This window comes from Topomyia yanbarensis, chromosome 3, assembly GCF_030247195.1.
Source record: "Topomyia yanbarensis strain Yona2022 chromosome 3, ASM3024719v1, whole genome shotgun sequence".
Lineage (NCBI taxonomy): Eukaryota > Metazoa > Arthropoda > Insecta > Diptera > Culicidae > Topomyia > Topomyia yanbarensis.
The window spans coordinates 345,612,643-345,640,277 of NC_080672.1; the positions used below are offsets into that span (position 1 = coordinate 345,612,643).

At 37.2% G+C, this 27,635-nt stretch overlaps 1 protein-coding gene across 2 annotated transcripts in view; it reads right to left on the reverse strand.

Annotated features, from left to right (window-relative positions):
- LOC131690757 (uncharacterized) overlaps positions 1–26,781 on the reverse strand; it is a 752,331-nt gene extending 725,550 nt beyond the window's left edge. For both annotated transcript variants that reach the window (XM_058976735.1, XM_058976736.1), the window contains exon 1: positions 25,177–26,781. The gene's annotated coding sequence lies outside the window, so the exon portion shown is untranslated. The remainder of the gene's footprint in view (positions 1–25,176) is intronic.
- Between the last annotated feature and the right edge of the window lie 854 nt (positions 26,782–27,635).

The window sequence follows — 27,635 nt, forward strand, 5'->3', positions numbered from 1 at the left end:
TGGCAATATTTAAAATAGAACTTTTTAACGGTTTGAGATAAAGCTCTACTGTCTTCGATGAATTTGTAAAGCAACACATTTTAGACAAATTTACTGAAGACTAGCTTTTATATTTTCCATTGCACGTGAAATTCAAATGTAAGCTTTAGGGTGTTCCTTAAAAAACGGTTTTATTTCTATAACTTTAGAAGTTTTTATTTTACGCTAAAGTACCCTTTGGACAACTTGAAGGTTATTTTAGGGCGCATAATTTGCTTTAAAACGCCAACTACTTAACTTTTTTCGTTTTAAAGAATTATCTTCGATTCGGGCACTGAACATTAAATACTGTTGCTCTCATATGAAATAGCATGCTTTGTAGTATAGATCACCAAAAAATGGCAAATGCGATATTTTTTTATAACTTGCAACATTTACTCAAAAAATAGTTTATTTGTAGTAAAAAGTATATATAACATTCTAACGAGCGAAGCTAGAGGTTCAATATATTAAGACAAATTGATCTCCTTCAAAATATCTGAAAGTATTTCTAATGTGATCTTAATGAAAAATCAAAACTGTAAAAGTTATACAAAGAAAACCATTTTTAAAGATATCCCCTAAATTTTTTTGGTAAATTTATTGTAAAATGAAAAGTACACGACAGAGAGTTTCAGTGTCTTCGACAAAGTTATTTAAAATTTCATTTTCTTCAATTTTCTAGAAGACAGCGAAACTTTATCTCGAACCATTAAAAAGTTAGTTTTCTGATTTTAAAAAAAATTAGAACCACCCTACCCACTATTTAAAATAATAGAAAAGTATTATAAAGTGCAATATTTTATCATAAAAACGAAACTACATTTTTTATATTGTTCACCGTGAAAGTAATTTAAACATATTACAAAGAGTCAATTCATGAAAAACCAAAATTTTAATATTACTTTTTCAGTTTCCTTTTTTTTTTCCAACCTATCCTTCAGATGTTTTTCAGAGTTTTTGAAGACGAACATTTTCTTCTAATACATCAAAACTCTAGCTTTTATTGTTCAGAAGATATAAGCACTTAATATTTCAAAAATAGATTTTTTTAAATCAATTTTATGAAATTTAAAAAATTATGGTGTTCGCCATTTTTTGCTCAATTATAACTCTTATCATGACCTTATTTATAGTTCAAAAAGAATTATCTTTTATTTGCCCCAAATGAGTGATATTGTTATTCCAAACAACCCCATTTTTGGCGAAAAAGTGCTCATAACTTTTGAAAGGAAATAGCTAGATATAAATTGTCGGCTTGAAACAATCTTAAAGTTGTCTGAAGACTACTTCAGTTTTAAATGAATACAGCAAAAGTTATTGGAATAAAATTGTATTTCGAAGAAACACCCTAAGCTCCGACTTTAAATTTGTTGTAAAATAAAAAATACGACAGATAGAGCTTACATGTCTTCAGCAAACTTTTCCAAAATTTGTCGTTCTACAACTTCTCTGAAGGTCGATTGGTCTAGCTAGAATGATGGAAAAGTAAATTTTTTGATCTTGGTAAAATTAGAACCCCCCTAACTGTTGTTTTAACAAAAAGAGAAGGCTCAAAAACTACGAAAACTTCTCCAAAAACTTAATAAGGCTAAGTTTTAGTAAAATCTCAAAATTCCTGCTAAATTTGCATTCTGGACCACTGTGCATTGAGTGCATCAAATTCAACTTAATTTTCAACAAAAATTTTGATTCAAACTTTGTATGTTTACATCCGTATTGATTTACATGCCGTTTAAATTTTATTATTTTTTGGTGTGTAAACTTTCAGCTGATACCAAATCTACTCCATAAAAGAAAAAATGCATTAAACCAATTCATGCATGTTTCTAATTCATTTTGTCAGTAACTTACACTAACTTGGAAACCAGACGATAAATCTAAACGAGCATCCAAAAATCCAAACAGTCACAAAATTTGTGTGAACGCTAAAGCAACTGACTGATCCCGATGATGTCCCGGGAAGCAAACACAGAAGCTCTGGTTGGTGCTAGATACTGATGAGATGAATTCGAATCATCAAAATCCAACCTCAATTTCGTCCGCTGGTTTTTCGCTCAGGAAACTCGACTTTCTAGCGGAAATTTCACCAATGAACTTTGCTGTGGGTGTAGCTAATCGGCCAAGCCTTTTTCGCTATGTTTAAGTCCGGTTACCGCTCTAGTGCGGCTGTGCAGTGCGTGCCTGCGCAAATAAATAGCTAGGTACCCGACGCCTACTGTGACGTTTATTGCTGCCGGGTGGGCGCAACTCTCCGTCATAGGGACGATAAATTTACCAAATGAAAGGGAGAGCGAACCGGAAGTGATTGAGTGGAATGGGCTGTACGGTGTTGCCATTCGTTTGCATACGCGCCGCGACATAAACGAATCCAAAAGCTGTATCATATTAGTTTTAAATAGTATATGAAGTACCAAAAATGTATGATTACTTGCGATAAAAGTTATGATACTTCAAAATCAATACATGTTTTCCACCAACATCGACCATCTTTAAGTTAAAACATCAAAGTTCGGTTCGGTTTCCAGCTGAAAAGATTGGGTGGTAGCCTGACGAACGGCTCTCAGAATTCAAGAATACAAATTGAAATCCCGGAAGTGGTGTGTGAACAACACAACCGTCACTTTTCCAGGTGGCACTGCAAATTTTCCTCAATTAGTTTCAAAACAAGTGCCAACCCGCTTGAAAGCGAAATCGTGCCCGATAGACCACTAAACAGTAACGCGTAAGAAAATCCGTCTCGCAAACCAACTCAATCTGACACATATTGGATTTACGCCCGGGACAACTTTTACTTCGCGATCCAGTTTTTATTCGATTGCAAGCAGATCCGTTTTCACGTTACTGTTCAGCACTCACATTTACAGTCGCGTCCATTGACGATTGCCTCCCAGCCACAATCACCGCCTCCTACGATAGATTCCTGCGCTCCCTCAGCTTGAAATGGCATTGCACAAAAAAAATCACTAGCAAGGTAAAGAAATTTTCACCGATACATTGGCTCAGCACACGCAAAATGGAGCCAGGACTGCTTTGAAGCAACAGTGGAATAGCAATAAATAAATGAAAAGAAAGCTCGTTTTTTCACCCCATTTTTTGTGAGCTGTTGCACTCGCCGAGCGATCCCTAACGTTGACCAAACGAGGTTGGAAATTGTGAATGCTGTTGCTGAAAAATTATTGCACTGTGAAAATTGTACTGGTGACGACTCACATTCTTACCAAAATGGGGTAACCTGAATAATTTTAAGGTAAACCGGTGTCCAATAAAAGAAATTTACAGAACCGGAATTAAATAATGAAACAAACCAACATCATTCCTCACAGTGCTCACTAGAAGCTAAAGCGGTCTGCCGTCTACAGCCTCCAATCTTCAATCCGATATGGAAGCGATAGCCTTATGCAACTGCTTCTACAGACAAGCCAAAACTGGTAAGACGCGGATCCCGAGAAGACCGCCGCCGCCGCCAGTGCGCGGGTACTAACAAGATCTCCTTCAACCAGCAAAACGCGAACAAAAAGAAGATGAAGCTGTAGCGGGATAAGTGAAAGAAAATTGTGAAAAACTGGCTGGTTGGAATTGTGGCTTGGGTCGCTTCGCTGTTGCATCGTAGCATAGTGCAAGTACCTTTCGGACGCAGGACCAACGACGTTGGTAGGACGTTGTACATAGGTACCTACCTACCTCCCTACTGCTGCTGGAGCGGCGACAGTACGAGCGTGCAACGTTGAGATCAAGTCGACGACTTCAATTTCAAGGAATGTGGCACAGATTACCGTTTCACCGCGGCGCACACTCTCGCACGGGGGCCAGTCTTGAACGTCCGTGAGCCAATTTGGCCGAAACGGGCAATGGGAAAGTGATCCGCTCGTGGACACTCCGAAGCAGTGTGGGTTTAGGGGGTGGGGGTGATGGTTAGGTCGTTTAATTGGTGACATTTGCCGATGCTAGTTTGCTGCGAATGATCGGACTGACAATTGTTTTCTTTTTGGTCATGTCATAGTAGGCAGTCGGCGGTCGCTTGCGATGCCGGACGGTGACGATTTTACAACTATTGTTCGTTGTGGTTCAGCAGCTTTGTGTGTTGATGGAAAATCGTAGGTAAGTCTATTTTGGTTCACAGTTTTTTTATGAATATTTTAATTTTTAATGATATTCAATTAGCTAGAGTTTACTAAGTAGAGAAAGTTATGAAAATTTAGAGCCATAGTATGAGAGCAAGAATGTGAAATATACAGATTGAAAACTAGAAGTGGCAGGGTCATTAGAAACAACAATTTTAAAATCTTGCAGACTAATCTTTTGTTCTATACTGGCTGGAGTCAAGGTTAGGCAGCATTACTACGAATTTCTGAAGTCTACCAGCATGTCTCACGGCAAATACACACTTATTGCTGCATTCACCGACTGGATATTTTCAGATATTTTATCCTGCAATGAATGCAGCAATTTTATGCTTCTTCTTCATTATCCTGAAACTAAAATTCACACGATAAATCGGACCAAGATCAAATCAACCTGTTAGAAAATAATTTAATATCGATTTTAACCTTCCGGCAGGCGCGCCTTTTCTTTTTTTTTTTGTAATGGAGTTAAATATTGCATAGGTAAACGTAATATTTATTGGAGATATTTCTTGAGAAGCGAAAAAAAATGCGCTAAAAAAACTTAATATAGTTAGCCACAGTCGATTCACGCATGATTTTCTTTTCCGTAGCGTGACAATAGTGTGCGCTGACGCAAGCCGTCAAATGGTGGTTGATGGACTAGGCGGTCCGAATACACTCATTTCGCACAAAACTGGTAAATTTCTTGAAAATATCTGTGTTTTCACCCAAACAAAAATTATTCCTTAAAGTAGAATCCTCAACCCTATGTTGCGTTTCGGCTTCGCCTCATCAGAAACCGACACTAACACATTGTCGGAATAAATTAGCGCCGGCTTGACGCAAATCCCTTAAAACTAAAACACACTATGTGCTTCAATCAAACGACTGATCAAACGTGATGTCCCGTTCGAGCAGAAGTTCTGTTTATGCCGATGAGACACAAGTGAAGCCGAAACTTGTCTTGGCTTAGCAGGCCTATGCGAAAGCACTATGCTATATTTCACCCTAAGGACTAAAATTTGGTAAAAACCAAAATTTCTCACTAGGGTGAAAATTTGTTGGTAAAAACCAGTCTTTGTACAGGAGGGCACAAATCCTTATTTCATACTATGTTGCGTTTCGGCTTCGCCTCATCAGAAACCGACACTAACACGGCATAAACAGAACTTCTGCTCGAACGGGACATCACGTTTGATCAGTCGTTTGATTGAAACACATAGTGTGTTTTAGTTTTAAGGGATTTGCGTCAAGCCGGCGCTAATCTATTCCGACAATGTGTTAGTGTCGGTTTCTGATGAGGCGAAGCCGAAACGCAACATAGTATGAAATAAGGATTTGTGCCCTCCTGTACAAAGACTGGTTTTTACCAACAAATTTTCACCCTAGTGAGAAATTTTGGTTTTTACCAAATTTTAGTCCTTAGGGTGAAATATAGCATAGTGCTTTCGCATAGGCCTGCTAAGCCAAGACAAGTTTCGGCTTCACTTGTGTCTCATCGGCATAAACAGAACTTCTGCTCGAACGGGACATCACGTTTGATCAGTCGTTTGATTGAAACACATAGTGTGTTTTAGTTTTAAGGGATTTGCGTCAAGCCGGCGCTAATCTATTCCGACAATGTGTTAGTGTCGGTTTCTGATGAGACGAAGCCGAAACGCAACATAGTATGAAATAAGGATTTGTGCCCTCCTGTACAAAGACTGGTTTTTACCAACAAATTTTCACCCTAGTGAGAAATTTTGGTTTTTACCAAATTTTAGTCCTTAGGGTGAAATATAGCATAGAATCCTCAAGCTTTCCAAAACACTAACCACGGTTTTGACATTATAATGATTTTGGTTTTGGGGATGCCAAAAAATGAAACACGTTGTATCTTACTGAAGAATAAGATTCATCTGTCAAAATCAATGTTTCAAAATGGCGCTTGCACGAATATGTACGACAGTCAGGAAGTCTTACAATTTTCTGGGAAATCGAATCTTATCCCTATTCTTAGTATAAATTAAGTTTAAAATTTTGGCCATATATTTCGGTGAAAAACTAAATGCGGCTGATCAAAAGTGCTAATTCTTATATATTAAGGCACAGGTTATCGTTCGAAAATAGTTTGAATGTCCGCCAGAAACATGTGTGCCCGTTTACCCCAATTCCTCCCGTAACTCAAGTATAAAATTAATGGATCTACATTTGAGAAAAACGGCTGAAGACGCTTGATCAAAAGTCATGTTTTCGTCAAATAGTGCACGAAATCATAAAATATTATTCATGTATTCGTGAACTGGTTCATGGTTCCTAGTACACGATTTACGATCTATCTAATATCTATTGGCGTGCTTGTGATATTTAGAAGATATCCCTAATCATTTACAATTTCATGCAACATGGTAATGAAATTTTTACGTGAACTCTATCACAAAAGTTGGAGTATTATTCGTGGAATCATTTTTGTTCCATGCACTTTTTTATGAAATACCCAGCGACTAGCGACCAGTAATAGGTACGAGTAGTAGATATAAAAAAAACTTTAAGAACCCCGAACATCGTTATTTATTTGATAAGGTTCATTGTGATGTCCGGACAGAAAATGAAAACTGCACTTAGAACCCAAAATAGTATGCGTGATATAGTTCACAGAACCAGATATCGCGAATGAGTATTATTTTAATGATTCAGTTCACATTGTCACGTTATTCCGAGTAAAAAAACCATTAGTAACCAAAAAGTAATAGATTACGATAAGGCTAAGAGAATTTACAAATGCCATGATAAAACTGCTGATATCATGAACATTAGTTACACTACTCTTTGAAAGTAAACTCTAAAATAAAATATCACGATAACATGAACAGAAATTACGAAAATCGTGACTAAGATCTTGAAATCATGAACACAAATCACACAACTAGTGACAAAAATATCTAAAATCGTGACCAAGATCCTGAAATCATGAACATGAATTGATCTATTCAGAAATTACCAAAATCGAGACTAAAGCACTCTACTCATGACTAAAACATCACGATAACGTGAATGGAAATTACGAACATCGCGACTAAGAACCTGAAATCATGAACTTAATCCCGCTAACGTCATGAGTATTCACAAGAATCGCGAATAAGCTCTTGAAATCATGAACAACGTTTGACTGTCGACAGTGTATTCCCATAAACAAGAATCACAACAAAAACTAAACATGTCCAGGGAACAACAACAGTGACCCAACCAACCATTCTAATGTAACGCCATGTATATATTATTTTAGAAAACACAAATAGTTTCATGAATACGAGGTTTATTATTCATAATTTCAGGAACTTGGTCACGGTTTTCGTAAATCGTTCAGTTCACGAAATCGTGACCTTTTGTTCACGAATTAATGAACGATTTTTTTTCCGTGATGGTAATTCTTATGTAAAACATTCTGGAGAACCGATGGAAGAACGAAAATCAACACGAAACGTGTTAACCCGATTTACCCAAACTCAGGTTCGAAGCTAAACCTGACCGTTCTTCTCGGGAAGAGACTTAATGCGGCAGATTAGAATTAATATTTCTTATATAAAAAAAAACCAGGGAATCGATTGCAGATGATCAGTCTCATAGCACGAATCATGTGAATCCATTTTACTCTCATTCATACCCTTACACCAGCTACTACTTAAAACGGCTTTCGACCTCTGAAGCAGGCCTGGTTTTGAGATTAAATAAGAAAGCTTATTTCGTGAGGTAATTCTAACTATTTGGTCTATTTGTGCATAATAAATACTATTTTCAATTAGTCACATTCAGTCTCCTTCCGAGATATATAGTCATACTCAACTGCAAACCTCAGTTATTGGAAGAATGAGGGTGAAACGATTTCGCACTTCCGCGTTATTAATCCAGCCAATCATTTGTGCAATTCATTCTCTGAGCTTTTTCAAATAAAATACTATACTTTTGATCAAAAGCGTTCAGCCTGCTTCCGAAATGTAGAATCAGGGTAAACCGGGTAGACTCGTTTCGTGCGGTCATTCTAACTATCTTCAATTTATTTCCCGGAATTTTTTACATAAGAATTCCTACTTTCTATCAGCAGTATTCAGCCTCCTCTCGAAATGTTTAACTGGTTTAACAAGTTTACTTGAATTATGGGAAGTATAAGGGAAAAAAGGTTCACACATTTCGCGCGGAAATTCTAACTATATTATGCTATAGATTCTCTGGACGTTTTAACTTAAGCAATACAACTATGAATCAACCGCATTCAGACTTTTTCCGAAATATATAGCCATGTTCATTTTCCCTTTTGAGTTTTAAAAGGAATTAGAGTTCAGAATACGTTCCGTGCGGTCATTCTATGTATCTACAATCGGTTTCTTGAACTTCTTGCATAAGGAACACAACTTTTGAAAACCACATTAAGCCAGCCTCCAATATGTTAAGTAAAGCTATACTAGAAACCCAGCATTTCAGGAGAATTAAGGTCAAACAGATTATAACATTTCATGCAGACAATTCTAATATTTTTTTTGGAATCTTTGGACTTTTTAGCCACCAACTATGGTGGCCCGCATTTAACTGCCTTCCAAGTTATATAGCCAGTAATAAAAATAAACACAAACAAAAAAGGGAATTGGGGCAAAACAAGCATGATAGCATACTTTGCAGTCACTTCAAATACTCGCAATCGATTCCCTAGATAGTTTTTCATAAGGAGTACATATTTTCGATAACCGCACTTAGCCTTCTATCAAGCTAAGGATAAAGTCGCGTTTGTGATACTTTTTTCCCACTGTGCACCGTCATTTTGTTCTGTGACATGGATAATATCGCAGTTCACCAAGATTGCTACGTAGTTCCATTCACTCCGCAATGGCAGAAACTTTGTAGAGGATATTTGCAAAGACCCAGTCAATCGGTAAACTGTGTTTTGTGTCCCAATACTGGTGGAACCTTCGGTTTGCTAGTACAGTATTTTTGGAACCAAAAGATTCGATGGATCAAAGCAATTCGTAATAATCCTACGAAGGTCCAACGGGGAAAACAGTTCAAAATTGTGAGTGAAGCGAAAGCAATTATGTGGAAAAAAATTCCCCATAGGCAGAATTCGAGCCCGCAACCTTTGAGACTCCGGCCCAATGCACTAACGCTTATGCTATCTCTGGGGTATGATGACGTCCCAGAAAGAACATATGATTATCGCACTGGCGACAGTGATCGTACCCTGCCTGCAGAATCACAAAGATCACACATAACCGCAGCTGCCACCCAACAGCACATTTGATCTATTTAATTTCCCCGGTAGATAAAATGAGTATCGGTAAATACACCATAACAATATAATTTAGCTGCAACATATACGAAATGCTGTACTGATTGAATTCAATAATTCCGGTGCAACAGAAAGCTTTGATTCGTATATCAACATAAAACACTTTGTTGGGTGCGAGAACTGCCGTGATTCGCATAACAGTCCTACTTGCTATAGGTTTCCTATGCAGGTAGGACTGTATCACGGCAGAGAATGTTAGAGTAAAGATCTCCTTCTGCTATGAAAACAACGCAGTCGAAATAAAACTGTACGATCTGTGACAGGTAGCATCCGTTGCTGTAAATTATGTTGTAATCTGGTGTAGTTTTCTCCGCCAAGAAAGATATATGGAAGATTTTTTTTTCGATTTTTGCTTCTCTTTCTAGTAGTTTAATAACACAGAACAGAACATTCCAGTGTAAGCCAGTGTAAACATTCAAATGAAAATACGTTAAAAATCACCATCGCATACAGATTTGCATGCTTGAATCACCATTCCATACAAGTTTGCATGCAACATCCGGATAGCGTTTGCTGGCAGATCGTGGCGCCAGCTAGTGGCAAGTTGCTACTTGCTGGTGGCATTCCAAAATGACAGTGTCCTTTTTTATACCCATTAAAAATTTTACTTGTTTGTCACTTCTCAGTGGTTTAACCGGCAATTTAACGGCCCCGCAAGATTAACCAGCGATCGTTTGTGTTTAGCTGTTCATGAAAATATGTGTATTCTTTAGGGTTACCACCTCTGGTATGTATTTGACCCGGAGTTTTTGACTGACCTTGGGTAGATCTCGAAATGATTGTTCGATGCAATTTTGGATCTTTTTCAGCATTTACGGCATAAATATCAGTGGGTTCAAAATTCCAAACTTTACTCACATTCACTGTAGAGTTTTGTTTTGGCAGAGCGCAATACTTACTCCCCTTTCTGTGCCGCTCAAATTAAGCTGTAAATTTTGTTTGATCTTACATTTGTGAGCGGGTTTTTGAGTTAAGTTTAGTCTAGCATTTTATTTCCCCGGCCAACTTCCAAAAATACCCAAATAGCGCCAACCATTCTCGCTGTGGAGGATAAACCGAACGAGCATTACTTTCGACAGCTAACAGCCGAAAAAAAGTAAATCAGGCCCGACATCGGAATTATCTGAAAAGCACAGTACGGTGTCTTCCGGGAATCCTTGCGGAGAAAAAAGAACCTGGTGATTCGTTCCTACAGCCTTCAGAGAGTTTCGAACAAAGGAACAATTGGGAATTTTTCATTTTGTTGGTTATGCGTATGAAAATCGCAATACTTGGTAGACGCGTCGTGGCCATCTTGAAAGAAATCTAAACCAAAGTAGTAGTCAAAAAGCCGTACTCATAGGGTTGCCACCTCTCCGGGTTTGACCCGGAGACTCCGTTTTTCGGGAGCGATCTTCGGGCCTCCAGGTTTTACATCAATTTCTCCGGGTTTGGCGGGAAGAAGCATAATTTATTTTTTTTTTTTTGGAATTAATTGATTCTTTGCAAAATATTTAAAAAGTTAACTATTACTCTGGCTCAGATTTATTTTGCCCGACTAACCCTTCGTTTCAAGGTGGCGAAGATGAGTTCACCAAACATTGCTGATTTCTTTCACAAAGCAATGAAAATGTAAAACAAATCAAATTTATTACAAATTAAGGAAAGTAATATTTCGCTATATGCTACAGTTAAAATGTAGCATCCCACTAAGTCAAAATGGTGTAAAAAAGTTATTTGCTGCAATTTTACCAAATCACTTCACTGTTAGTGATGTTTATCACCAGCTGTATCAGCTGATTGAAATCTGTTCAGCCCGAATTCCGAGGTAGAAAAATAAGCGTTTCGATCTGAAAATCGATGTGGACACGATCGAAACGGCGAAATTTGGATAGATAAATGACAATTGCTTGGTGCAAAACAAGACATCGGACCACAGAACACACATTATCGAATCCTTGAAAAAGGTCCCAAACGGACCGTAACGTCGGATAAAGACAAAATAGTGTTTTTGTAAATCGCAGACTGCATAGCCGAAACACATAACCTTATCACCAGCTGCACCAAGGTATGGCAGATTTGTTCTAATTCAGCTGACTAGGTCAACATCAAACGAGTTCTTCCCGTGTTGTTTCTGCTCCTGCAGCGACCCTTAACTGTTGGCTACGGAGGTGAGTTTTTCTCCTTTGTTGCAACCTCTGGTGATGAATAACCGACACGGCTTCCCATGTGATGCTGCAGCCTTGCCTCCTTTTCTCTTCTTTTACTGTTAGTTATGGGGGGCAATGTTCGTTCGACTTATCCTCCACAGCGAGAGTAGCTAGTGCTTTTGTATTCTTGGCACTTAGTCAGTGAAGTGAAATACTACACCAGATTAAACGACAAAACCGTTCTCAAACGTGAAAAATTTACAGCTGTAACGTAGTAATAAAGCGATTAAAGTGCTCTTAAATATCGAGCAATCACTTTGATTCCAATTTCCGTCTAGTTCCACTCAAAATCCACCACCCCCAGGTCAGTGAAAATCTCCGGGTCAAAGCCTCTCCAGAGATGGCAACCCTATTTACTCATATTACAAAAAAATCAGTGCTAAAAAGCTGTCACTTAGACCGGAGAAATCGACGTGAACCCCGGAGATCGCTCCCAAAAACCGAAGTCTTTGGGTCAAACTCGGAGAGGTGGCAACCCTTAGTTGCATATTGGATTATCATGCTTATAAAAGTTTTAGATGACATCGGCTTATACCATAACAATAATTGTTTGAAATGTGGGTGTGCGCAACTTCAACAGAAAGATGCAACGCTAAGACGCCACAGGATTGGTCCATAGAAAAGATTCTAGAGAAAATTTTCAATAGGACGTAAGTAACAATGAGAGATTCTCTTTGGGGTCTTTCTCTTCTGTTCATTACTCGGCCATTTCAGCATTTACTACTCTACTCTTTGCATAATATTCTAGTAAAAACCGTCGGCTTTCGATATGTACTGGAAAATTAGTGCAAAGTGTTGTAATGACGTCGTAATAAACGAAAGAGAAAGTAAACAAAGAGAGGCTCTCAATGTTACTTACGTCCTATTGAAAATTTTCTCTAGAGATATTCCCTCCCAGCCTCGCGTTACCATTCGATACGATTAAACATTCTAAAACCATAAATCTCCCCCACCTTACGTAACCGTCATCAAAAATTGCATCGTCACGATCAACCCACATCCAGTTAGTCACATGAATACAAATGCGCACATACTACACCAACAAACAAACATGTGACCATTCCGTGTGTCGACTCAGCAAGCTCAAGATTGCAGCATAGCCTGCTATAGCTAGCCTAAGGTCAGCAAATTTGATTGCAGCTAATAAAATTTGCACTCCGCCGCCACTTCAACATGGCGACATTCGTGGTTAGGAGTCGCGTCGTCAGTCGGTCGGTCGGTCGGGTAGTCAACTGTTCCCAGCTAACTAGAAGCAGATCAACTCAGGGTCATCACTGTTTATGAATCGAGGTAGGCGAAGGTGGCGCTGCGAAGATAGGAAATGGAGTAACGAATGCAATCTGTTGGTTGATGCAATTCATAAAACGAAATCATATGGTTTTGAGTTATCATCAATTGAGTGTGGTTGTGATTTTTCTCTCACCGTAACTACCTTCCCCCCACCGAGCGAACGGAAAATTGTATTTGTGTTGAAACACTTCCCAGTGCCTGAGGAAACAATGGAGCTTGCAATAGATCTTGCGATGGCCCGGTCGCCTCGGTTCAATAAACAATTCGGAACACGAAATTGAAAAAGTTTTTCACTTTTCGCTTCAAAATCTTCGATAGCTTCGAAATCCCACTGTACTAGAGACTAGCACTAACGGCATATAGCCGGTAATAAGTTGATTTCTTGTGCGCATTAAGGGCTCGTCGAAACGTTTTTCTGTACCTTTCCCGAATCAAGTTCTATATTTTATACGATGTAATGTGTTTCAGTGGCGTTGCTAGAAGATGAGTTTGCAAAGGGTATTATTTGTCAGGATCTGATCATCACCAACCTTTCACCGGTAACAGCCTCGGAGAGCACCGTTTCAATAAAAACTGTCCTCGTCCGTGACATACTGCAAATTTTTAAATCGAACTAGCTCTAAATTGAACTGTTTTAAATTGATTGATAAAACTTCGCATACAGCTTTCTCTTGCGATGCCCAATATTCACTTCCGCCGCATGTAAATTACTTTTCAAACAAATCCAGCTTTTCCTGTGCCTGACCTTAATAACACTCAACGTAGCCTGCTTCGCCAGCCAGCGGAGCTGCTCACCCCCTCTTTGATCTATTATTCCTTCGAACGCTCGGCAAATATGGACGGCTTCCGAACGGCTTAACTAGCAACTTTTCCTTCACTATTTATACGACCTAACTAATCATTTCATTCCCCCTTTTTCCGTTGACGTTCGGTTGCAGTGCTACACCGACTAGCAACAGCGGCGGCGGCTTCGATTGATTGAGTTTGAAAAGAGCTTGTGCAGAAATTGAGCCCATAACTCAACTGCTCGAAGAGTACTTTCATCTCCGGTCCACAGTCAGTGCGACCACGGCAATCCTACGAAAGCAAGTGAGCTAGTTTGGACCAAACAGTTTTCCCCGGGGAGTATCCGGGGGTAGCAGTTCCAATTCCCTACCGGTTTGCTAAAAGTTTAATTGAAAGTCATATTTTCCTAATGCATTTATTGGAGTTGCTCTCGCTACTTTTGGCTCGGCAAGGGGGGAACTCGCTCACTCGCCCGTTTCTGGACCATCAGGGTTTCTGTGCTGACCGTAGTACCACCGCCGCCGCCGCCGTTTGCTTGATTCCCGAGAACTGGTTACTGCTCAAGTTTCTACACGGATCTTTCACTTAGCACCTGGGGAGAAATTTCTATTTTCGCGCTGATTTATTTACTCCGATGCTGGCGGGTCGAACGGGTAAATCAGCGCAGCGCCCACTATTCTCGATTAACATGTTTGATTACATGGTGATTATATCAGAAATAAAGACAAACCGATCGTAAATTAACGAAACGGTGTAACTGATTTTATCATTGATTCTCGCAATAGATTGAATAATTATGCAGATTGCTTAGAGCCAGAAAATCACAAACGCTTTAAACAAACTGCAAAACATAGCTAATTATATGAGGTTTCATTTCCACATTCTCATTTCCTGTGTGGGAAGGGAGAAGGGGAGGGGTTCGGTGAGGGCGGTGGTCGGTACTTTCGATTAAAAAAATCCGTTCCCAATTTTTTTGACGATACCGAGAGTGTTAGTATACTTATACATTTGTATATAAAAATACCGTAGAATTCCGTTTTTGGCAACAAATGGGTTCCGTTTTTGGCAACATTTTTGTTGGTCATAACAAGTCTTTTAGAAATGTGCAAAAGATATTTTTTTGTATCAATTTATATCACATTTGACTTCATTTCCAAACATGGGAGTAACCCTCAAAGGCGCAAATCAATTTTTTTTAATATTGTGAAAATTGTCTTATAGCTTCAATACATTACTGTGATAATTTTGAGATGTTTTTCCAAATGTTGTTTTAAAACAGTGTTATGTATTTAAGGGTTACCTATATTTTACACTATACGTGTTTTATTTAAACATTACAATAAGTGTAGAGAAGCATTATTTATGTAGGGGAATGTGTCCGGTTGTCGGAACACTTTTGTTTTTGGCTCACAACATTACTCCAATTAAACAATATATGGGAATAAGCATACCAATAGAATGCTAGAGGCCTTAACTAATAACTTATCGAAGACAACCGACCAGTGCCGGCAACCGACGACTTTCCCCTATAATATGGACAAGTTGCAAGTGATTTTTACAACAAAAATGGTTTTCTTCAAATCTAAATATCTTCAAGCATTGCAGTTCGATTTTCAATCTATCAATTCCATTTGAAAGATCAACGATGGGTTAGTTATGGAGAAGCAATAAATTTATTAATTTTTAAAAGAGCTGTGTTTTTTAAAACAAAATTGTTCAATAATTTTCAGAAAGAAGACATAACAGCCCCAGGAGCGAAATCAACACTACCATTCAGTGAATTGTTCAAGTTTTGACGTTCAGTGGGCCGAAGAAAAACGATTCGAATTTACATTTTTACATTTTTTTTTGCGTAATGAGGGGAATTGCACTCGAGAAGAGCGCAAAGATTGTGAGAATTCTACAGGACGGCACAGTGGGCAGAATGCTACTTTCGACGCTCAAATCCTCTAGCGCCCTGGGTATGTATCCTGAAGGATTTGTGTCTTCGGAAAAGCATTTTGGATGAAAATGAGCATTATTTTGACAACTGACTGATAAACGTTTCTTGCAAATAATAAGCACAGCCTTATGACTGAACTACAATTCGGAAAACTACAGAAAGGACTAGACACAGCAGTCATTTAAATAAGATTACTTTATAAATTACTTGATAAATTTATTCTCAGTTCGAAATATTATATTTGAATTCGAAAACAAGAAAATATTTGCATATATTTTAGTTTACTCAAAAATTCTCTAGCGAAGTAGGAACTATTTAACTTGAACTATATTTTTTTCCTCATTTCATTTGTCTGCAAAAGGCCCACCTTGCCCCACTTTTTTCTCTTCGTGGTTATAAAGTTAAAGGTTTTTACTAGTCACAAACAAAATTCCAGCTGCCGCCATCTGCCGCTTTGTGGGTTATTACAAATTTTGTGGAACATAGTTTTTTTAATATTTTTGATGAAAACAACCTTAAAATGTCATGATAACATTTATCACTCTTTTAAACATTTTTATTATTGTAAATTTTCGAAGATTTAGGAATAAAACATTCATTTCTAGATATTTTTCATAAACAAATGTTAAAATTCATTTTCTCGAGTATTTTTTTAAATGTCATGTAGCGCCATCTACATAGGTTATAAAGTATAAATGTCTTCAGTAAATGTGTTAGAAATTTAAAAACAAACAACTTTGCCGAAGAAAGTTTTTTGATAGAACACCTCTATCAAAAGATAGAACTGATCTAGATCAGTTTCTACTTATCTAGATCAAAACCAAAGTTGTAAAAAACATGATCATTTCCATCTAATATGCTTTGCTAAAGACACTAATCCTCCAGGATATATACCCAGGGCGGTAGAGGTTTTGAGCGTCGAAAGCTTGCCCTGTACGACGCCTGAATTTGACAAAATCATTAATAAAATTGAATTTGCTTATTTTTTTCTTTCATCTCATTTCATTTCACATATGATTAAAAATCCTTGAAACATTTTTGAAGTCGTAAATTGAAAATCCAAACTTTAAAAATAAGGGTCCATTTTTGGCACGGTTCCGGTTTTGGCAACTGAAAAAAATAAAATTGTTGCCAAAAACGGAATCCTACTGTACCACATTTGAATAATATTTGGTCTAATTTTCAGTGGAAAATGTTGAAAATGCAGTCATAGTGAATATCCGGGGGCACCTCGAAAAAATGCAGAGTACATCACAACTCAAAGTATACTGGAACAGGACCAATTATTATGTCATTTTACACATTTTCATTTCATATAATTTCCCTGGCAACTACGAGAGCTTTTCAAAAGTTATGATTCTTATTACAAAACAGGTTAGGTGTTTTTTTAGCTAAAAATAGATTTATACTTAAAAGTGCTACGAAAAATTCAAAAATAGTGAAATCGTAAAAAGCTCCCATTGTAACCAAGAAAATTTTGAAGAAAAGTGCTCTGCTAAATTTCGAAATGCTTGGACCGGTAGATTTTGAGTTATAACATATACCGCAAACCAACTCTTTTTCAAGACGCCAATTTTTTCCGACGCCTCATTTGTTCAGTTTCCAGCGTTTTGCAATGAAAATTGAAGAAAATATCTTCGAATAGTGTTTTACTATGTGGAAGTTAAATGAATATACTAGCACTCTCTGTGTGGGCAGAACAAAATTTTTAACAAATGTCTCTTTTTTACACAACAACCATTACCCTCTCCTCAAAGAAAGCGATACTATTTTGCCCAAAAGATGCAAATCCTATTACATGGTACTACAGTAGGTTGTAGATTTTATCCAATGCACAACAAAACACTACAATGTTTGAAAAATGTTGTATATCCTCAATATATCAATTTACAGCAAAAAAAACTATTTTTTGGGACTTTCGGCACAAAAATTAGCTACGCAGTCACTTTTCAACCAATTTCCTTTTTTTTAATTGTACTGTAAAGAAGAAGGAATAACCTTTCCAAGGTATGCTACGTTTCTTTGCTAAAAATAATATGCGGGTTTGGGACAACAATAGAGAAATTTCCAATATTTTGCAATTTATTTTAGATAAATATGAAAATATTTATAGAGAAGTTTCCTTGTTTTAATTAATTCATTGAGAACATTTAGTTCAGCAGCTATCGACCAATTAATCATCAAAATCAGTTGAAAAATGAAAGATTAGTTAAATTCTGATTCTAAAATAAAAACTTGCATTCATGAACTCTTAAGGAGCTAGTGAAGCATTATCGCGCACTGTGGGATTTTGTGATTATATCTTCAATCTTTTCCAAATTTTAACTTCAAAGTTTACATATAAACTTTAGAATCTATACGTATTAGAGCAAAAAGTTGATATTTTTTAAAAAAAAATTATGTAAGAGCCCTTAAAAGTTCATGCGAACAACTTTTTATTTGTGGAAAAATTTAATAACTTTGGCACTCAACCGTTTTAAAGATAAACAGGCTATTAGATACGAAATTTTCATTAATTACTTTTTTTAAATTTTCATTAAAACAAAGACAGTTTTTTATAAAAGTGTAGAGCAATTTTCATTTTCATAAAAAATCGCAAAATAATGGTTATTTTTATATTGTTGTTTTAAAACTGCATAGAAGTATTGATAAAGGACAATAAAATTGCATACCGTTATAAATATTCATTCTTCTTTGTAGAACAATCGAAAAATTGAAAATCGACTGGAAAATGACAGAGCAGTTAATTTTTTTTGCACCAAAAGTCTCAATTTTTTTTTGTTTTTCCTAAAAATCATGATTTTGAGTGTATATTAAATTGATCAAACATGATTTTGTGATATATTTGTCCAGACCTACAACCTTTACTAGATCATTTGAAAAGTAAATCCATTTTTTTATTTCGTCGCGCCGTGTTATTGTTACTTAAAATGAAAAACAAATAACTTTCGATTTTTTTTTGCTATAGGCATATATAGAAGACTATATTATTAGATATTCATCATACCCTGGAAAAAGTAATCACAACCTGTGATCAAAATTCCCCCGGCACACAGAGGAGTATTTGACCGAAAAAGCTGGGCGAAAGTCATATTTTCAAAAACCATTATCAAGGACATTATATTATATCATGATATTTCATTTGTGTATTAGATGTCAACCACGTTGCGTGTTTTTACTAAAGTTTGGCAACGCTGTTCACTGTCCAAGATAGCGGTTTTTTAGTACTATAGACTGATTTAAATCTGCGCGTGGAAACAAAATTTTCCAAACATTAGTAATTCGAATGGTTTCGACTAAAATATCCTATATTTTAATAAACCAAGGTTAGGGTAATATTTGGGTGTAGATGGATCCATATACTCGAAAAAACATTAGTCTTATTAAACATAAATACAAAGAAAAAAAATTCGCCACTTTCTCACTTTTCAAAATTGAAAAAGTTCATGTTCCCAATCCGTCCCAGTGAAAACTCTTGTGCCCTGATTAAGTTTAACCCAAATAGTACTAGATCGGTTTTACTACATTGTCCGTGCTAAGTTCAAACTTTTACAAGGATATTTCTTTCTGAAATAATGTGTAATTCTTTGCAAGATTTAGGTTAGTTAGAAACGAAATGATGGTTTTATTGAACCAGAGCGCTTCAAAGTGCTTCGAATCGATTTGTTTTCGTGCAGAATTGAACTACATATGTTGCTTGAACTGTGTTTCGAAATGTATCAGCTGGTGCCGAAGCACTTTGATGCGCTCTGGTTCAATAAAACCATCATTTCGTTTCTAACTAACCTAAATCTTGCAAAGAATTACACATTATTTCGAAAAGAAATATCCTTGTAAAAGTTTGAACTTAGCACGGACAATGTAGTAAAACAAGGAAAATGTCAAAAATATCAAATTTTTCAAATAGCTCACATTCAAAAAAGAGCAATTATGTACAAGTTTTTTTTTCACCGATCTAGTAGTATTTGGGTTAAACTTAATCAGGGAATAAGAGTTTTCACTGGGACGGATTGGGAACATGAACTTTTTCAATTTTGATAAGTGAGAAAATGGCGAAGTTTTTTTTTCTTTGTATTTAAGTTTAATAAGACTAATATTTTTTCGAGTCTATGGATCCATCTACACCAAAATATGACCCTGACCTTGGTTTATTCAAAATATAGGATATTTGAGTAGAAACAGTTCGAATTAGAGATGGGCGAAACAGTTCATTTCGAAGAACCATTCCCGACTGAACAGTTCTGTAAAAAGAACTAGTTCAGATGAACCGTTCTTCCGTTCAGCTGATAATTTACTTGTATCTAGCGAATGTCTCTCAAAACATTCGATTCTTGGAGAGGAACCAAACAAATGCTGCCCAAACTATTATACCCCTGTATGCTTAACAAGTTCATCAAGGGTAGCGATTTCTTCATGATGTATAACTAGAGAAATAGAGAATGTGATGAGTCGTTCTTCGCCGGTTCCATTCTGGGAGAGCACAGAGAGCGGTTTGTGGGACGGCAAGTCGGTTCATTTTCATTCGTTCGCCTAAAAATCGGTCCGAGAAATTCGCCAAACGGCTTTAGGTCAGGTTCAGTTCATTCGCTTTGAAGAGAATTGAGAACTACCGTTCTTTTAAAAAGAACTTCCGTTCGCTCATTCTCTTCGAAGAACCAGTTCACTTGAACCGTTCGCGAACGAATATTATTTGGAAGATTTTGTTTCCAGGCGCAACTTTAAATCAGCCTGGGGTAGTAAAAACCCCTACCTTTGACAGTTAACAGCGTTGCCAAACCTTAGTAAATACACGCAACGTGGTTGCCATCTAATGCAGAAATTACTAGGGAATATCATGATATAATATAATGTCCTTGATAACGGTTTTTGAAAATTTGACTTTCGGCCAGCTTTTTCGGTCAAATACTCGTTGCACTATAGGGAGGCATATGACCCAAAATCAAAAACTACATCAACTTAAACTGAATTAAACTCTATACTGAGCGTTTCTATAAACCATAATTAAGGAAATCCTTGGGTATCTCCGTAAAATAATTGACTAAACTGGGTAATATCTTTGCTTGAAGAAGAAAATTGGACGTTTATAAACTCTTTGCATCTCTATTAAAATTTGAATGAAACATATGCCCAAATGTGTCAAACTAAGAACACATGTTTCGCGAATTTTTTATTGAAAATGCTTACTCACTGTATTGGTAACCGCATTTAATAAAAACCAGTGAAACATTTGGTTTGAAATGATTTTGAGTTTGAAACTACTTCAAAATTGAAACTAACATAAATTTCTTATTAAGTTAAAAAAATTTGTCGTGGTTCGGACCGCCCGAACCCTCCTCTAAATCCGCCACCAGTTTCAAGTGTTTCAGCGTCGACACATAGCATCTCCAGTTTGTGGCTGTCGATCCATTGTATGTATATGCAAATCGTACTGAATATGTAAGAGACATTTCCTCTTTTATATTAAACATAACCAGCCATGGAATCGTAGTTTGGACAAATGAGAAAGGCACAATTGCACCACTAGGTGGATTAAAACAGGTTGTTTCATTCATTTTGTAAATTCTGTTAATTTCGTTTATTTCATTCATTCTATTAAAATTGATTTTAATAATTTTATTCATACTCTTCATTTTATTTGCTGTATTTATTCTACTTATTTTACTTATTTAATTTATTTTATCTATTTTATTTATGTTATTTATTTTATTTATTTTATTTATTTTATTTATTTTATTTATTTTAGTTATTTTGTTTATTTATTTCGTTCATTTTATTTATTTTATTTACTTTATTTGTCTTAGTCATATCATCTATTTTACATTATTTTTCTTATTCATTTTATTCGTTTTTTTTTCTTCCAGTTCATAAATTCGAATAAATTTCTAGTTTTATTAATTTTGTTAATTCTGTTCAGACATTCCTTTTATTTATTTCATCCAATTTGCTATTTTTTATGGAAAATGATTTTTAATCATTCCTGGTTTACGTGGGCTTTAAGGCGGTATCAAACCTTGTTGGAACTTTCGTGGTCTACAACCGAAATGCTTTTTTATTCCCGGTTCCCTAAGGTAACTTTCAAAACATTTTTCGAATGAAACCGATTGGACAGCGTTCATCAGTAGAAACTGCCGGCTGCACCTTTAATTGTTCTGGTTGCCAACCGAAAACTCAAATTATAGTAGGTAAGTTCAGTTAAGTAAACACAATTTTTGAGGGTTCACGAACCGTTCAAGCTGGAAGTTTTTCTCATCATAAAACATGGTGTTCGCACGGAAAAAAATTCGTTCATGAATTCATGGACAAAGGATCACGATTTCGTGAACTGAACGATTTACGAAAATCGTAACCAAGTTCCAAAAATTTTGAATAATAAACCCAGTATTGATGAAACTATGTTTCCAAAAAACTAGTTCGCTCCGAATGTATACATGGCGATACATTCGAATGTTTGCTTGGGTTACTGCTGTTGTTCCCTGCACATATTTAGTTTTTTTTATGATTCTTGTTCATAATTTCATAACACAGCCGATAGTTAAACGATGTTCATGATTTCAGGAGCTTATTCGCGATTTTTGTGAATTATCATCACGCTACCGTGCTATTTTGGTCATAAGTTTACTATCCGATTTTTCTGTTAGGGATTTGTGATCATGATTTCAGGATCTTATAGTCACGATTTATGATATTTTAATCACGAGTAATGAGATTTACGTTCATGATTTCAAGAATTTTTTCACGATTTTCGTAATTTCTATTTACGTTGTCGTTATATTCGAGTCACGAGTAAAAATTTATTTTTATCTATGTTCTTGATTTCAGAATCTTAGTTACGAATTTTGACATTTATGTCACAAGCTGTGTGACTATTGTTCATGATTTATAGATCATAGTTACGATTTCCGTAATTGCTGCTCACGTTATCGTGATATTTTACTCTAGAGCTTACTTTCGAATTTGACACGTGGAGTAATGTGACTCATGTTCATAATATCAATCGTTTCATTCTGTGAACTATATCACGAACACGATTTGTAGTGATCAACGAAGTTTTCGTTTCCTGTCAAGACATTACACTGAACCTTATCAAATGAATAACGATGTTCGAGGTCCTCATAGTTTTGTTGAATCAAATGTTCGTACCTATTACTGCATCAGAAATTATTCCACGAATAATACACCAAATTTTGCAAGAGTTCACATAAAAATTTCATTACCATGTTACATATTATTGATAGATAAAAGATAGATAGTAAATCATTTACTAGGCGTCGTGAACTATCTCACGAATACATGAATAAAATTTCATGATTTTGTGAACTGTTCGACGAGTACAAATGGTCAAACGTGACTATTGTACTAGGAATCATGAACCAGTTCAAGAATGCATGAAAAATATTTTATGATTTCGTGAACTATTTCACGAACACGAATAGTAAGTCGTGACCATTATACTAGGTATGTTCAAGGTAAGTTCACAAATATATGAAAAATATTTAATGATTTTGTGAACTCACGAGCATGAACAGTAAGTCGTGACCATTACACTAAGATAAAATTTTAAAATATTATTTATGTATACGTGAATAAATAATATTTTAAAAATTTGGTGATTTATTTCACGAGCAGGCATGATCAGCCGTGACTATTATACTAGGAATCATGAGATAGTTGAATGGATTCATGAATAAAATTCCATATTCCGTGAAATAGTTCACGAGAAAATATCCAGAACGTTTTGATTTTGTAAACTAATGTTCCTAAATCTATTAATAACATCATGAGTCAACCTTTGGTTTAATAAATAATGTTCAAAAAGTTGTGAACAAGTTCACGTACAGAAAATTGCACAGAATTGATAATGACATGGCAGAAACTGTAACTGTGAATTTCACAAAACAAAAACAAATATTTCCACTAATATAAGCGTTATGCGGTCGTTACTGAAGAGAAATTGAACATAATTATAAAACACATGATTTTTGTTCATGGTCCTTTTCTCGTAACGTTAAAACGCATGGTTCTAGAATTTTGTTCACGATTTTGTAAACATGTTTTTTTTTCCATGAGGATGTTGACCACATTCGACTAAACGAAACAGCTCCTTTGCTCCATCCAGTCGATGTTTGTTTTGTTTTGACGAAAGATCATGCACCTTTTGGAACTTGCAAGGCTTCGTAATGAGCTCATTTTTCAATAAGTGGTGAGCACTTTAAAAAAAATCGATTTTGCCTAATCGATCCCTTTAATATAAAAATCTAAATCTATGTCATTTCAATATAAAAGGACGATAACATTTAAAAATACGAAAACTTTTGTTCGATGAACGAAAATGAAGTCGTGTGACGAACAAAATCGTTATATATACGAAAAAATCTGTTCTAGCGCCTTTACGAAAAATATTTGTACCAAACAATTAGTAAAATAACGAAGCATTTCGTTTCAATCACTACAAGTGGGTGCGTCATCGACGATAAACTTCGTGCAATGTGCACCAAGTATGTAAAATTACTTTCTTCAAGTCACCATTTTTCAGTTCGTGAAATGAACGAACACAACTATTTACAATTTATGAAAATGCTTCGATTCAGAAAACGATGAATGACATACATTGTATAATCATTTTCGTTCTATTTACGAATTTATTTTATCACTCTAAGGATAGCACCGTGCATTTTGAGCGGTAACCCAAATCTGGCAATATTATCGAGCGATAATAATCCGTGGATATTCCATATATTAAATGCTGCCTGCACAAGGTCCTTGCTGTCAATAAACCACATTCTCAAGGCATACACGAGGGTTCCTCGTAGTGTGGCAGAAATTACGAGAGGCTTTTAAAGGAGTGTATCACTTTCACGGTGCACTCTTTGGCTGTTTTCTGATTGCTGTATACTTCCCCCGTATCAGCACTATCGTTTACTCGTGGTATACGTGTTTCCTATTTTATCGTAATACAGCAAGCAATACTTGCAATATAACTGATTACTATCGATAACATCTCATAACACGAAAAGAACAAATTCCCTGAATTCAAACACATTGCCTTTAATTGCAATCTGGAACAAAAATCTAATCCCCCCCTTCCCCTTCAAAAAAAATTCCATTTGCTAGTTACAATAAATGTCTAATAACCACTCCGCACAAGCTACCATTATAAAATGAACAATTATCAAATAGCTTCTTGCATGTTTACATTTTTTTCTCCACTCGACCAAGTACCTAATTGCATTTGCGTGCCATGCACAAGTTTCCGAGAGAAAAGAAAATAAAAATGGCCCACCGTCAGCATCATCACCGTCACCATTCCCCGTCTAAGTTAATAACAAACAACGAAACCAAACCAGCGGCGGAGTCACATATGAAAGTAAACAGCACTGACCGACGGACACCAACCGTCGCCTGCTTCGAAGCCATACAAAGCCATCCGAAAAGACACCCATCTCTGGGTGCGGGGCATTAAATCCGTACCTACAGTTCTTGACGGGGCTAGCCAACAAGGTAGGTACTGAAAATTTCACTTACTCTTACCTTTATTTGTTTTTGTCACACCCGGAGAAGTCTGTCAGCAGTTTTGTTCTCTAGCTGCAACCACAGAAAGTTTAATCCAAATCAGCAAGCGATGTTTTTGGGGCCGTCGAATGGCGGTGACGACGAAGGGGACGTTTATTGCTTTTTTCGTTAATCCACTTCTTTTTTACGCACCAACAAAAAACCTTTTTTCACTTTTTCTTGTTTCAATCTCCTTCTTCGCTGGTCACTTGATCACTTTTAAACTTTTTCAACTTTGCAAACTTTACAAGATGGTTAGTAATTGTAGTCACACTGCACTTTACTTTATTTCCAACGGAGTAATGCTACGGCTCGAACGTCTTGGGCAGAAAACGGATTTTTCGCTCCACTTTTCTGTTGGGCGGAAGAGCGTATTTGATTCGATTATAATCCTCTTAGGGCTTTGCTGCTTTACTATTTTTTCTTGCACACTTCAATCTAGTTAGCTTTCCTCTCATTTGCACCACTAGCTGCGACAGCTGCTTGTGTAGAAATAGGTTATGTCAACAGGCTGTTTCGATCGATCCAATCCGTTACAGATGAGAAAACGGACACTTGGTTACAACGTTGGCCAATTCGTTCCAGTCGTATGGCTACGTTCCGGGCGTTATAGAGCGTGACCAAAGCTGACACCAACAGCTTCGCAAATCTTTCAATTACAATCTATCGACACTGGCACTCACCATCCGATGTCAACACAATACACTACACCGTAATCCACTTGTACGGGAGGAAATTCGTTGTTCATGTTATTCGGCTGTTACACTACCTGTAGGTACCAAAAGCCACCGCCGTTGACAAACGCTGGGTTAAAAATTGCGAAATCAGAACACGATCGAACCGTTATGGTTCCACTTTCTTCTTACTCAAATTTCACACAATACAATCGTGTCCCACGGTGCGAACGCACAATCAAATCCAGTTGGTCCACCTCACGAAATTGAAACAACTGCTCGGAAAGTAGAACTCCTAGACACCAAGTGAATCCCAATTGATTCAACCTCCGCACGTCTTCTGCCTTTTCGCCAACTCGCGAAAAAAACTTGTTCAACACCACAGTAGTTCACCCTAATTCAAACTTCTGAACGTCTTCAAGCCTGCTTCGATAATCTATGCTAATTGCAGAACCCAAAGACTAAATTCGCTGAAGCTCGACGAAACTTCACCCGATCAAAAACACAATCAACCACGACTCGAGTAAAAGTCACACTCGAAAGCGCACAGCAGTGATAAACGTTAACACACACACGCGCGCGCGGGCTCAATTCCGTCCACAAGCGGCCCGCGTTCACCAACCCGGAGGCGAACAGAAATTTCCCAAAAAAAAAAAAGAAAAAAAAAGAAACGGGAACTTGAGCCGATAGCGACGAACCCGTTGTTGTGCGGCCGCAGCGAAGACGATCGCGCAAAGTTCACACTCACTTACGCGTTGCTCTTTCTCCCGGGATTTCCGGACGCGAACTTCTGGACAGCAGAAGGGTTAAGCAAACTACAGTCGTTTTGTAAAGCGAAACGAGTGACGACGACGACGACGCACACAAAACCAAGATCTGACCGAAGCGGCGGTCTACGGACGAATGGAGGCTCTCTGCGCGAGGGCTTTACGCGGTGTCTTTCGCGAAGATCACGGCAAACCGAACCGACTTACAGCCGACAGCTGAGAGATAGGTGGGTTTGTAGTAAGAGAGCCCAATAAAAATAATCTCTCCTCGGAGCTTGGATCGGGCTTGAAAGTTTTTCATTCCGCCCGTGCGTTCGTCGTTGCCGCGGTATTGCATGCTAGCTGCATCCACGATCCGGGTCGGGAAAGGCGACAGACGATGGCGGCAGCATAGGGGAGCTCGAATGGAGAGCGCAAAGCGCAACCCACAAAATAGCAGGCTCTTCACCGGTCGACTTCGGCGTAGTCGGCGCACGGTTCGGGTTGTTTGTGCCTACCTTTGTAGGTAGGTATGATACAGATGGCGAGGGAAAGTAGATACGGAGCTCACCAACTCATGCAGCGTGCGTCACACTACCGCAACAGCACCGGTGCGCAAACTACTTACGAAGGGGAGTCGATGATCGCGCGGTCACGGGATCATGTGGCGACTACGGTAGGGTGGTTGTTAACTAGCCAGAAACTATATTCTCGCTTTCAATTATATGTATTTCTATGCCAATACATTTGGGTCATTGTCATCTTTCTGGCAAGAGTTGCAAAAAATGTTGGCATATGTTGCATGATTTTCTTACAGGAGTTACAAGAGTTGCAAGATTGTATTGCAGAAGTTACAAAATCTTTCTGCGACAACTGCAAAGATTTCTTGCAATTGTTGCAAAAATTTCTTGTAACAGTTGCGAAAATTTCCTACAGGTGTTGCGAGAATTTTTGCAACCTTAGCAAGAAATTCTTCCTAGTGTTGCAAGAATTTGTTACATGGGTTGCAAGAATGTTT